The 11,214-nt window shown below is 40.4% G+C and overlaps 1 protein-coding gene across 1 annotated transcript in view; it reads left to right on the top strand.

Annotated features, from left to right (window-relative positions):
- The first annotated feature begins 9,845 nt into the window (after window positions 1–9,845).
- Shoc1 (shortage in chiasmata 1) overlaps window positions 9,846–11,214 on the top strand; it is a 73,374-nt gene continuing 72,005 nt past the window's right edge. The window contains exon 1 of the mRNA XM_021160305.2: window positions 9,846–9,871. The gene's annotated coding sequence lies outside the window, so the exon portion shown is untranslated. The remainder of the gene's footprint in view (window positions 9,872–11,214) is intronic.

Raw genomic sequence — 11,214 nt, 5'->3', positions numbered from 1 at the left:
ACACACACACACACACACACGAACACACACACACACACACGCACACACACACACACATACACACACACGCACACACATACACACACACACACACACACGCACACACACACACACGAGTAGAAGAGTTGGGGAGAAATTCAGACCCAAGTTTATCAGTACTGGCACTATTGATATTTTGAGACAAATAATGTTTTGTTTGAGCAGTGAGGATAAGAACCGCTCATTATATGATATTTAGCAGCATTTCTGTTATCTGCATATTAGCTGCCAGTCATAGTCCCAAATTTGACAAGAAAATAATATCTCCAAATGTTTTCTAAGTGAACAAAATAGCCTCCCATTGAGAAACACAGGAGTCAATATTTGGTATGTAAGGGAGACATTTGATGTACAGATGTGCAGTCCTCTGAAAGCATCTCTCACGCACAGCAATGCTGCCGCACACTAGCACCAGTTGTTCTTCTATATTGAATGAGCTGATGATCACTGACACTTGACATTGAAGACCCTGCCTTTTGTAGTGAAGCAAACGAGCCTGATTTTATGGCTTTACTGCTTCTTCCTACTTCCTGTCAGGACTAGCTGCCTAACTTCCATTAAGCTTTTACATGAGGAATATATAACGAGTGCTCAACAATTATTTATTAAATTATATTCTTTTTACTTTTATTTTTTGTTTTTGTTTTTGAGACAGGGTTTCTCTGTTTAGCCCTGGCTGTCCTGGAACTCACTCTGTAGACCAGGCTGGCCTCGAACTCAGAAACCCGCCTGCCTCTGCCTCCCGAGTGCTGGGATTAAAGGCATGTGTCATCACTGCCCAACTTGTTAATTTATATTCTTAAATATAAGGTTGCTCCTATATTAAAAATATGATGGGATGAAAGCCAAGCTTGGTGACTTACGTTTGTAATCCCAGCATTCATGTGGCCGAGGCAGACAGTTTACTGTGAATTTGGAGCCAAATCAGGCTTCATCATGATTTCTAGGCCAGCCTGGGCTCCAGTGCAAGACATTGTCACAAAACAATCAAGTATGTGAAGGGATAAGAAACTGCTTTATACATTCTTTACATTTTTACTGAAGGGGACTGCACTCAGCTTTTCATAAAATTATTTCTCCTGGATATGGAATTATTAATGTAATGTCATCTTTCCAAATGTGGCACAGGGCCTCATCACCTCCATCCTTAAACATAATAGAGCAGTCAAGGATACCTCAAAAAACACTACGGTCTAGGAAGGAGAGAAAAAGAAATATATAGGTCTTCCACATTGGACAGATATGATATAGGATACTCTGGATATCTGAGGCATTTGTTATAACCTACTCTAGCTTGAGATTCCAAGCTTACAAACTTGAGAGATGGCTCAGCACTTGCTACTCTTGAATAGGGTTGGGATTCAGTTCCCAGTACCTACATGGCATCTCACAACTGTAATTCCAGTTCTGGGGAATTAGATAACTTTATCTGGCCTCCTTTGCATGTATAGGATACACAGATATACCTGTGAGCAAAATACTCAAAACACATAAACATCAGTAATGTTCTAAAAATTCCAAGTTTCACTGGAGATGATTCTTTCTATTTCTCAAAAATATTTTTAGATTTATTATTTTTAATGTGTATGAGTGTTTTGCACACGTCTAACTATGCACACTCCATGCACACTTGTTACCTGTGGAGGTCAGAAGATCTTCATGCTTATTGCCTGTTGGATTCCCTAGAAGTGGAGTTACAGAGGATTGTGAGTCACCATGTGGCTGCTGGGGACAGAACTCAGGTCCTCTGCAAGAACAACAGATGTTCTTAACCACTGAGCCATGTCTCTAGCCCCTTGTTTATCTTTGAGACAGGGTCTTTGCAGCACAGCCCAGGCTGACCTTGAATTTGTAATCTTCCTCCCTCAGCTTCCTGAACGCTGGCATTACGGGTAAATTTACAAGTCTAGCTGCTGCTGGTGCACACAGAGGCAGGCAGAGGCAAGCTATACAGTCCATTTCTTTCTTTATTTTTTAAAGATTTTTTAAATTATTTATTTCATATATGTGAGTACATTGTTGATCTCTTCAGATATACCAGAAAAGGGTACTGGATCCCACTACAGATGGTTTGAGCCACATGTGGTTGCTAGGAATTGAACATCTGGAAGAGCAGGCAGTGCTCTTAACCACTGAGTTATCTCTCCATTCCCATATTCAGCATTATTAAAGTAGATAATTACTACTGAAAGAGAGCTGTGGCTACAGTCACATTAGCATGAAAAAACCTCTGCAGGTGCAGAAGAGAAACTTAATGTTTCATATTGGTGTACTTATCTTTCCATCAAATGCAAGAAATCAAGTATGTAAGCCTAGTTTTTCTTTCATTGTTTTTTCGGCATTCAACTTTGTAGGCATGGTGACCTCTCTCACTTGGTGAATTCCTCAGTTTTTGGACTATGAGCCATCTCACATGATGCTGTTCCTTTTATGTGCATCGAAGAATTCATGTAAGCTTAGATTCTGACCAGGTTAGAAACTTTACCCATACATTTGACTTGAGAGTATAACTCAGGAGCATATTTGCTGGATTAAATAAAATAATTGGATCACTATTTCCTTGTGACAAATGGAAAATCAGACTACAGCTTAACATTTCCTTGAGTAATATTCCCCTAAAATGACTACCATTTTATTGCCCAGTGAAATGATTTTCCCAAAATTACATAGAGATAGTATGTAAGCCTTATATCCAGTAAGGTATCATCATTCACTCACAGATTCATTCATCAACTATTTTGATTGCATTTATCTATTATTTATTTATCTAGGGTGTGGTATATATGAGTGTGGGGGCACTTGTGTGAAGACAAGCAGACAACCTGGAGGGAGTCTTTTCTTTCCTTCTATTCTCTGGGTCCTAAGTATTGAACTCAGGTCATCAGGTTGGCAGCAAGTGTCTTTACTCACTGAGTCTGCCTGGCCCTCAGAAATTCTTTTAAGCACATATTATATGCAGGAACTATGCTAATTGGTGAGAGCTGTCAAGTGACCAGGGAGCTAGCACCTTTACATGCCTTGAGGAAGTTAGTGTCAGAAAACTATGGAAAGTATAACAAGGAAATGATGACATGATTTCAACAGATAAGTTGTAGAGATACAAAAGAATAATTGATTAGATAACTAATATTGCATGAGATTAAAAACGCCTTTGGGAAATCTAGCCATTTAGAACACACACACACACACACAAATCACAGTACCACTGTATACCTAATAAAAAGTGAGTCAGTGGACTGGAGAGATGGTTCAGCAGATAAGAACACTAACTGCCCTTCCAGAGGTCCTGAATTCAATTCCCAGCAACTACATGGCTCAAAACCATCTGTAATGGGATCTGATGTGATCTTCTGGTGTGTCTGAAGAGAGCAATAGTGTGCTCACATATATCTATAAATAATGAATAAATAAATCTTTTTTTAAAAAGTGAGTCAGCTTAAAAAGTAAAGAAAACGAATTGCTAGACTTATACTATTATTTGTTTATTTACTTATTTACTTGCTTCCTTACTTATTTATACAGGTTCTCTCTCTATGTAGCTTGGCTGTCCTGGAACTTGATATATAGAAATGGACTATATAGGGCTGAAAAGATGGCTCAGCAGTTAAGAGCACTGACTGCTCTTCCAGATGTCCTGAGTTCAATTCCATTTGTAATGGGATCCAGTGTCCTCTTCTGGTGTGTCTGAAGTCAGGGACAGTGTACTCATATACATAAAGTAAATAAATCTTTAAAAAAAATGCTGAATATGTTGTGGTAAAATACTTCTTCTTGGTTTACTGATATAAAATAGTTCCTTCAGGATGATCAAAAGATAGTATAAGAAGCCACACCTATACATTAGTTTTCTGAGGCAGTAAATCACTTGTGTAACACATTTATGCAATGTACTTCTCATTCCATAGATCCAGATTTTCTGCACCATCTGGTTGAGCTGATATGCAATTCAGTCTCAAGAAGACTATTTGCCGTATTCATGCCATGCTCATGTAGCAAGTGTGTGCTCGTGCCTGTGGAACATTTTATACACATTAATATCCAGGGAAGAACACTGAAAACCTACATTTAACAGAAATGCAAAAATAAATCGTTACTTGAAAAGGCTTTTTTTTAGAAGAAATGCATTAACTTTTTCTCTCAGTGATTACCTTGGGAAAAGCATAAAGATAATGAAGGCATGGCACATGAACCATGACCTCAGGAAGACTGTGGTCTGACGGGTAAGGCAGACATGAGCAAAATAATTATTACTGTGTCCTTTTCTTTTTTAAATAAAGCACTGTCCAACAGCCTTGAGAGAAGGAAAATGTGAGAAGTGTTCAGAGAGTGGCCAGTGGTTGAGAGTTCCATAGTGACTAGGGCTGCTGTATGCTAAGGATGTCAGACTATGCTGTAGGTGATGAGCTCCGGAGAGCTTCAGCACAGAGGTGAGACCTCCATTAGTTATACTAAAAATAGCATCCTGGCAGCAATGCTTAGACTTTTCTGTATGAATGTAAAAAAACAAAACAAAACAAAACAAAAAAACCCCACAAAACAAAAAGCAAAAAAACAAAAAGCAAAAAGCAAAACCAGAGAAACTTCCTCACAGCCACATGGAATGTGAATGAAAACAGCGATTACAATGGAGTTTCTCCTCCCCCCCCCCCCCACGACGATTCTTGGGCTTACTTTATATTTAAGAATGTGTCTGAACAGGTTTTATTTACATTTAGATTTACAAAAACAATGGTGTAAGAATGATGAAATAGAATTTACAGAGAAATGTAATTGTTTAGGCTAGAGATATGGTGCTGGGGTTGAACTGACTCAGCCCCCACATCAGACAGCTTACAACTGCCTGTGACTCTAACTAGAGGAGATCATACGATCGATCTCTAACCTCTAGAGGCACCTGCACTCACGTGCATGCCTGCATACACACACACACACACACACACACACACTCACACACATGCCTACAAACACACTTTTTTTTTTTTTTTTTGGTTTTTCAAGACAGGGTTTCACTTTGTAGCCCAGGCTGGCCTCGAACTCAGAAATCTGCCTGCCTCTGCCTCCCGAGTGCTGGGATTAAAGGCGTGTGCCACCATGCCTGGCTACAAACACATTTAAAAGTAAAAGAAATAAAAGAAATTGCTAATACGTTTCAAGCATTTAAAATAATGATTGAGTTACATCGATTACAGGAGGGGAGAAGGTGATTCAGGGAAGGTAAATTTTCCTGGAGCTAGATAAGGAAAATCCCCTGTAGTAACTGATGAAATGTATAGAGAAAGTATACATAGCAGACACATGGCAGACTGGAAGCAAACACTCTTTTTGGATGACGTGTGGCCTGATTAAGATGGATAGTAAAGTCAGACTGCCTGGGTTTAAAATTCAGTATCATACTTTCTAGCTAAACTTGGGCAAGATACTTAAGCATCCAATGCCCGTTTACAAACCAGTGCTCAGCATAGGACTCAAGTGTTGCCAAGTGTTTAGGATAAACCAAGTTCTAAATAAAACTCAGCACTTAAAGGTCATTAGCATGGCAGAGATTGCTATGTATTTTCCAACACCTGGTCTCTTCCTTATATTAACAGAATCTCCCAATTGTAACTGGGTAGGTAACTGTCTGGCAGGAACACTATATATTCTAGTTTTTATTACAACCACATGTAACCATGTGCCTAAGGTCCAATCAGTGACATGTAACTATTAGTGCCATGTGGTAGCTGTGGAAAACCTTCCTCAAAAGACAACTGGACGTCTACAAACTTCTCAAAATTTATAAGTATGAAATTAAAAGTTAGTGCGGATATAGAGTAACAAGAACTGTCACTTCTCAAAACATGTTGACATTTATGAGCAAGTTCAGAAAAATTCTCTAAATTTATAGTTTAGAGAAATGTACAAGTATACTAGGCTACACATTCAAGAATATCAATAGGAGCATAATCGATAATAGCCCTGAATTACAATAAATGTAGACGACTGAGGCAGGAGAGTCATAGGTTGAGGCCAGCCTGGGCTACATAGTAAAGCTTCACCCTAAAGGTGAGAGCAGTAGCAGAAAGAAAGAGGGAAGGTGGAAGGTGGGGCGGGGGAGGGGAGAGAAAGGAGGAAGGGATAGGGGAGAGGAAGAGAAGAAGGTGGGTTGGTTGGTCAGTTTTGGCTTTTGTCTTTAATGTTTCTGTCCAAGGCCAGTTGTCTTAGGCCTGTACTGAGCAGGATTTCACAGCAGGGGGATGTGTGAGTAACGTTTTCCCTTTCACTGCTGGAAAAAGAAGGGGCTGGATTAGGTTCCAACATCCCTCCTGAGGTCATGAGTCCAATTATCTAATTGTGTTCCATTAGTCCCCATGTCTAAGAGATCTTGTCTATCACCTTCCAGTACCACCAAGTGCTTGGGGAACCAAGCCTTTAACACATGGGCTTTCGAAGGACATTTTAGATCACGCTATAGTATCCGTGGAAAAATAAAATGAGGTATATTTATAGAAATTATTCAGTAGTGAAAAATAAATCACCATTAAGTATATTCAATAATATCCACCGCATAGGAGAATTAAGGGCTAAAGCAACACAAAACATAAAGATTTAAAAATAGGCAAACTACCATGATTTGGAAGAATATATTTGAAGAAAAGCAGGACGATGATTAGTATCAGTCAGGATTATAGTAATTTCTAGGGAGAGAGAGAGAGAGAGAGAGAGAGACTGACTTCCCCTAGGGAAGAGCTGTAATTCCAAAGGGAAATTCAGGGCTTCTGAACTTCTGACAATGTTCTGTTCCTTAAGTGAAGCAGAGGTCTCATCGATGTTTCTTAACACATTTTTAAAATTATACATTGTCTTATATATTTTTGTATATCGATATTATATTTTGCAATTTCAACTGCACACACACAAAGAAACATGGATCTTTTTGCCCGTAGTTCATTCTTTCCTCTACCAAGCGACCTCCTAAATACTGGCTCTCTAAGCCCATGAGAATAGAGACCACAACAGTTCTATCGGGGTAGTGAGATAGAAGAAAAGTAAGTCACCAGAGGACTTGGTAGGAAGGCTGGGGGGGGGGGGGGGGCGGAATGGACAGACAGACAGACAGAATTGTTCTATCAATCCTGAACTTACCTTTGGGCTTCTTATATTATTTTGAAATGTCCTTTATTTCTACAGCTAGATTTTACTTTAACTGATCTACCTATCTAGGCATGAACTTAGTAGGGATGGGGGGACTCTAGTCTACCCTTCTCTTCCAGTGGTGAAATGAAGAACTTTATCCTAATCACATGCTCCCTGATGTGATATTCTGCCTCACTACAGGACCAAGATTTTTTAAAAAGACAGACAACTTACCCAACAGAAAAAATTGTCTGATCTAATACATACAAACACACAAATAGACAACTCATGTAAGAAAAACCCCAAAGGACTAAAAACACCTAAAAAGGGTTTAATTATCAAATAAAGTACTTGATATGTTATTTTGGCACTTTTTTGTTGTTGTTGTTGTTTTTGAGACAGGGTTTCTCTGTATAGCCCTGGCTATCCTGGAACTCACTCTGTAGACCAGGCTGGCCTCAAACTCAGAAATCCGCCTGCCTCTGCCTCCCAAGTGCTGGGATTAAAGGCGTGCGCCACCACTGCCCGGCCAGGCACATTTTTCTAAAGAGCAATATATTCTGTACTGCTGTGTTTTATACTGCTGCATATTCAGAAAAATGATCCCTCTTGACATTGTTAATATAAATTGCTATAATTTTTTAAAAGGTAAAAAAGACATCTAGGGGCTGGAGAGATGGCTCAGCGGTTAAGAACACTGACTGCTCTTCCCAAGGTCCTGAGTTCGAATCCTAGCAACCACATGGTGGCTCACAACCATCTGTAATGAGATCTGATGCCTTCTTCTGGTGTGTCTGAAGACAGTTACAGTGTACATACATATAATAAATAAATCTTTTTTTTAAAAAAGACATATCTGTCAGCTTAAATGCTCTCATGACTTGAGACAGAAAATAAAAAAAAAAAATTCCATAGAAATTATTCAAGAGCAAATATCCAAGAATCTCACTGTGGCATTCAGTTGAAACCCTGGAAGCAATCAGTGTGGCATATTGAATGAATTATGGCAGATAGTTACCATGAATACCCTATTATTCAGCTGGGGCTTTTGTTTTGTTTATTTTTCCAAGACAGGGTTTCTCTGTGTAGCCCTGGCTGTCCTGGAACTCACTCTGTAGACTAGACTGGCCTTGAACTCACAGAGACTGGCCTGCCTCTGTCTCCTGAGTGTTGGGATTAAATGCATGCGCCGCCACTGCCTCAACTGTTTTTGTATTAAAGAGATGTGTTAGATGGATGGATGCTGACCTGGAAGGTCGATCATGAATTACTGTTTACAGATGAAAGTGAAGTATTCATTTTATATTTCTGACCAATCGACTTTGTATTGATCTACCTGATAGGTTTGTAATGACATGCAAAAGTACCAAAACACAGAACCTAGATTTTTTTTGTAAAAGTTATTTTGTGCATATGGGGAGGGGCATGTATGCGCCAGCCAGTATGTAGGGGTCAAAGGACAACTTGTGAGAATTAGGTCTCTCCTTCCACTTTGTGGGTGCCAGGGTTTGAACTTGGGTCATCAGTTAAGGCAAGCACCTTAATTTGCTAACCATCTCACTGGCCCTGGGACCCAGAATTACAAATAGTGATTACCTTATCTTGGAGTCAGGACAGAAGTGAAGCTTACTTCTGCATGTATCTTTGGGTAATTTTACTGGTTCTAGTGAGTCTGGATTACTTTTCTAATTAGCAAAATTATATAATTTTAATAAAATATGTGGAAGAATGCAAAGTAATGTACCCCATTGGCAAGTGGGTCACAAATTTGTTGCTACATGATAATCCATATTACTAAAACATATTGCATAAACCTGAGGAAAATGGAATGAAGTAAGGGACTTAAGGCAATGAAGTGGCTTATTCCACTGTTTCACAACAAGCATTTCAATATTAGCTGGAAAGAGATATGAATTAATAAAATAAATACACATTACTTCCTACAATCTCCTAGGAAGCAGCTCAGCGCCAAGCTGTACCAGGAAAAAGGAAGCAGAAGCTAGAAACACAAAGGAATAAGCTGTTCTTTATCAAGGGAGGTGGAGTTATTCTAAATTGGAATGTGTGAGGGAGTGCCCATCAATCCAGATCTAAAATCCACACATTCCCATTCAAAGCTCGGCCTCAAATGTCCTTTCCGACACACCTCAAATGTTCTTTCTCCAGTACTGTACAGCCACCTGGCCACACACCTACATCCGCCTCCTCCCTTTTGCCTGGTCGGTCGTTCTCTGAAGCCACTTGCTTGCTAAACCCTCTCAAAGTTACCCGCAAAAAGCTACCCGCCATGCATTGCTTCTGGGGACATTAGCTAAATAACATAGTAGCCAAATACAAATAAACCCAGCCTCCGCTCCTACTGACTTCTGGTTGACTAGGCCTCCGTCATTCCTGACCCAGAGTCACATCTCACCCCTTGCGTCATACCTCACACCTCACCCAGTCCAGTTTCCTACGGTGGGGAAAAGGCAGGAACTCTGGGCCGAACAGGCTGCCTGCCCTAGATGGTCACATCCGGTCACATCCGGGCAACTGAAGAACCGGAGGGCGGAGTCTGTCCTGACCAATGGGAGCGTTGAGTTTCACAGCCTTCTGAGGTCACGTGTTCAGTGGGCGGGGAAATTGCCTCCTATTAAATCCAAGGGCGGAGACCTTTTTTTTTTCTTTACCTCACCACAGGAGAAGCCGCCAGAGGGAAGGAAGGCCTGTCTAGCTGAGGGTAAGGAGAGATTTGAGGACGCTAGCGTATAGGCGCTCCGAATTCTCTAGAAAGCAGATTTCTGAGGCGTGGTTTATGTAGCGGAGGAGGGATGAGATCTCGAACCCAGCTTCGGCCCACTGCTAATTAAGTAGGAGCGGGGATTACGAACGAACGGCCTGACAGGGACCGGAGGGTTTTCCACCCACCTAGCTGCCTACACTATGGGAAAGTAACCAAAACCGCGCCTCCACGATTTTATATGCTCCCCCTCCGCGCCTCCCCGCACCACCCCACCCCACTCCACCCCACCTCCGTAAGGGGAAAAAAAAAGGTTTCTGTGAGGAAGCATGGAAGGGAAAAATTCCAGAATGCCTTGGTGTAATGGGAGACAGTGCAACTTAAACTCAGAGATTCACGCTCACCTTGGGTGTTAATATTGGTAAAACTAACTTCCCCAACTTTGTGCCCAAGAGCCTGACCTAATTATTATGTATTTTGACCCATTTTTCCAGTAGGAGGGAGTAGAGAGAAAGTATAAAATCTTTTAGAAGTAGCTATAAAAATAAACCTGGGAAATTGCTACAATTTAAAAGTTAATCTTTTAAAAAAATGCCTCTGGCCAGTGTGGTGTCCCATGCCTTTAATCCCAGCTCTCAAGAGGCAGATTGTCTCTGAGTTAGAGGCCTACCATAGTGCGACTTTGTCTCAGAAATCAACAAACAAGCAAAAAACTGATCTTGACCGTGAATATACTTGTCTATGTGTTTGGCCTTTAAATATAAAGCAAATTTATCTTTTCATCCCATCTACCCACCAAACTAAGATGGGTTCGGATACCTGTTATTCAATACAATAGAGTTAGCAGATGAAATTCGGATAGGGAATGTAATGTATGGGATCTTAAGTAGTTCATAGCATGAATGTCAATTGAAGCCAATACCCAAAAAAAAGAGCTTCCTTCAAAGTAGTTTGATGGGAGCGACAACTCTAAAGCTGATAGAAATACTAGGCTTTACATGTAAGGATGGAAAATTGAAAATAAATGCTAACCATAAATTGAGTTGTAGACTGAGTAGAATTGTGCCTGCTTTTAGTCTGTAAACCTACTTCTAGGATGACAGACAGCCATAATTTTCTGAGAAAATGGAACTTTACATTACATTGGGGGCTAGAGCTATGGCTCAGTGGTTAAAGCACTGCCTGCCCTTCCAGAGGATCCAGGTCTGATTGCCAGGACCTAAATAGCAGTTCTCAACATCAGTAACCCCAGGAGATCCAAGGACACCAGGCACACACATGGTCTGCAGGCACACACAGACAGAGCACTTATACATACAAATACATTTTTTTTTTTTTTTTTT

This window comes from Mus caroli, chromosome 4 (genome assembly GCF_900094665.2).
Source record: "Mus caroli chromosome 4, CAROLI_EIJ_v1.1, whole genome shotgun sequence".
Classification (NCBI taxonomy): domain Eukaryota; kingdom Metazoa; phylum Chordata; class Mammalia; order Rodentia; family Muridae; genus Mus; species Mus caroli.
This window is presented reverse-complemented; position numbering and strand designations above follow the sequence as displayed.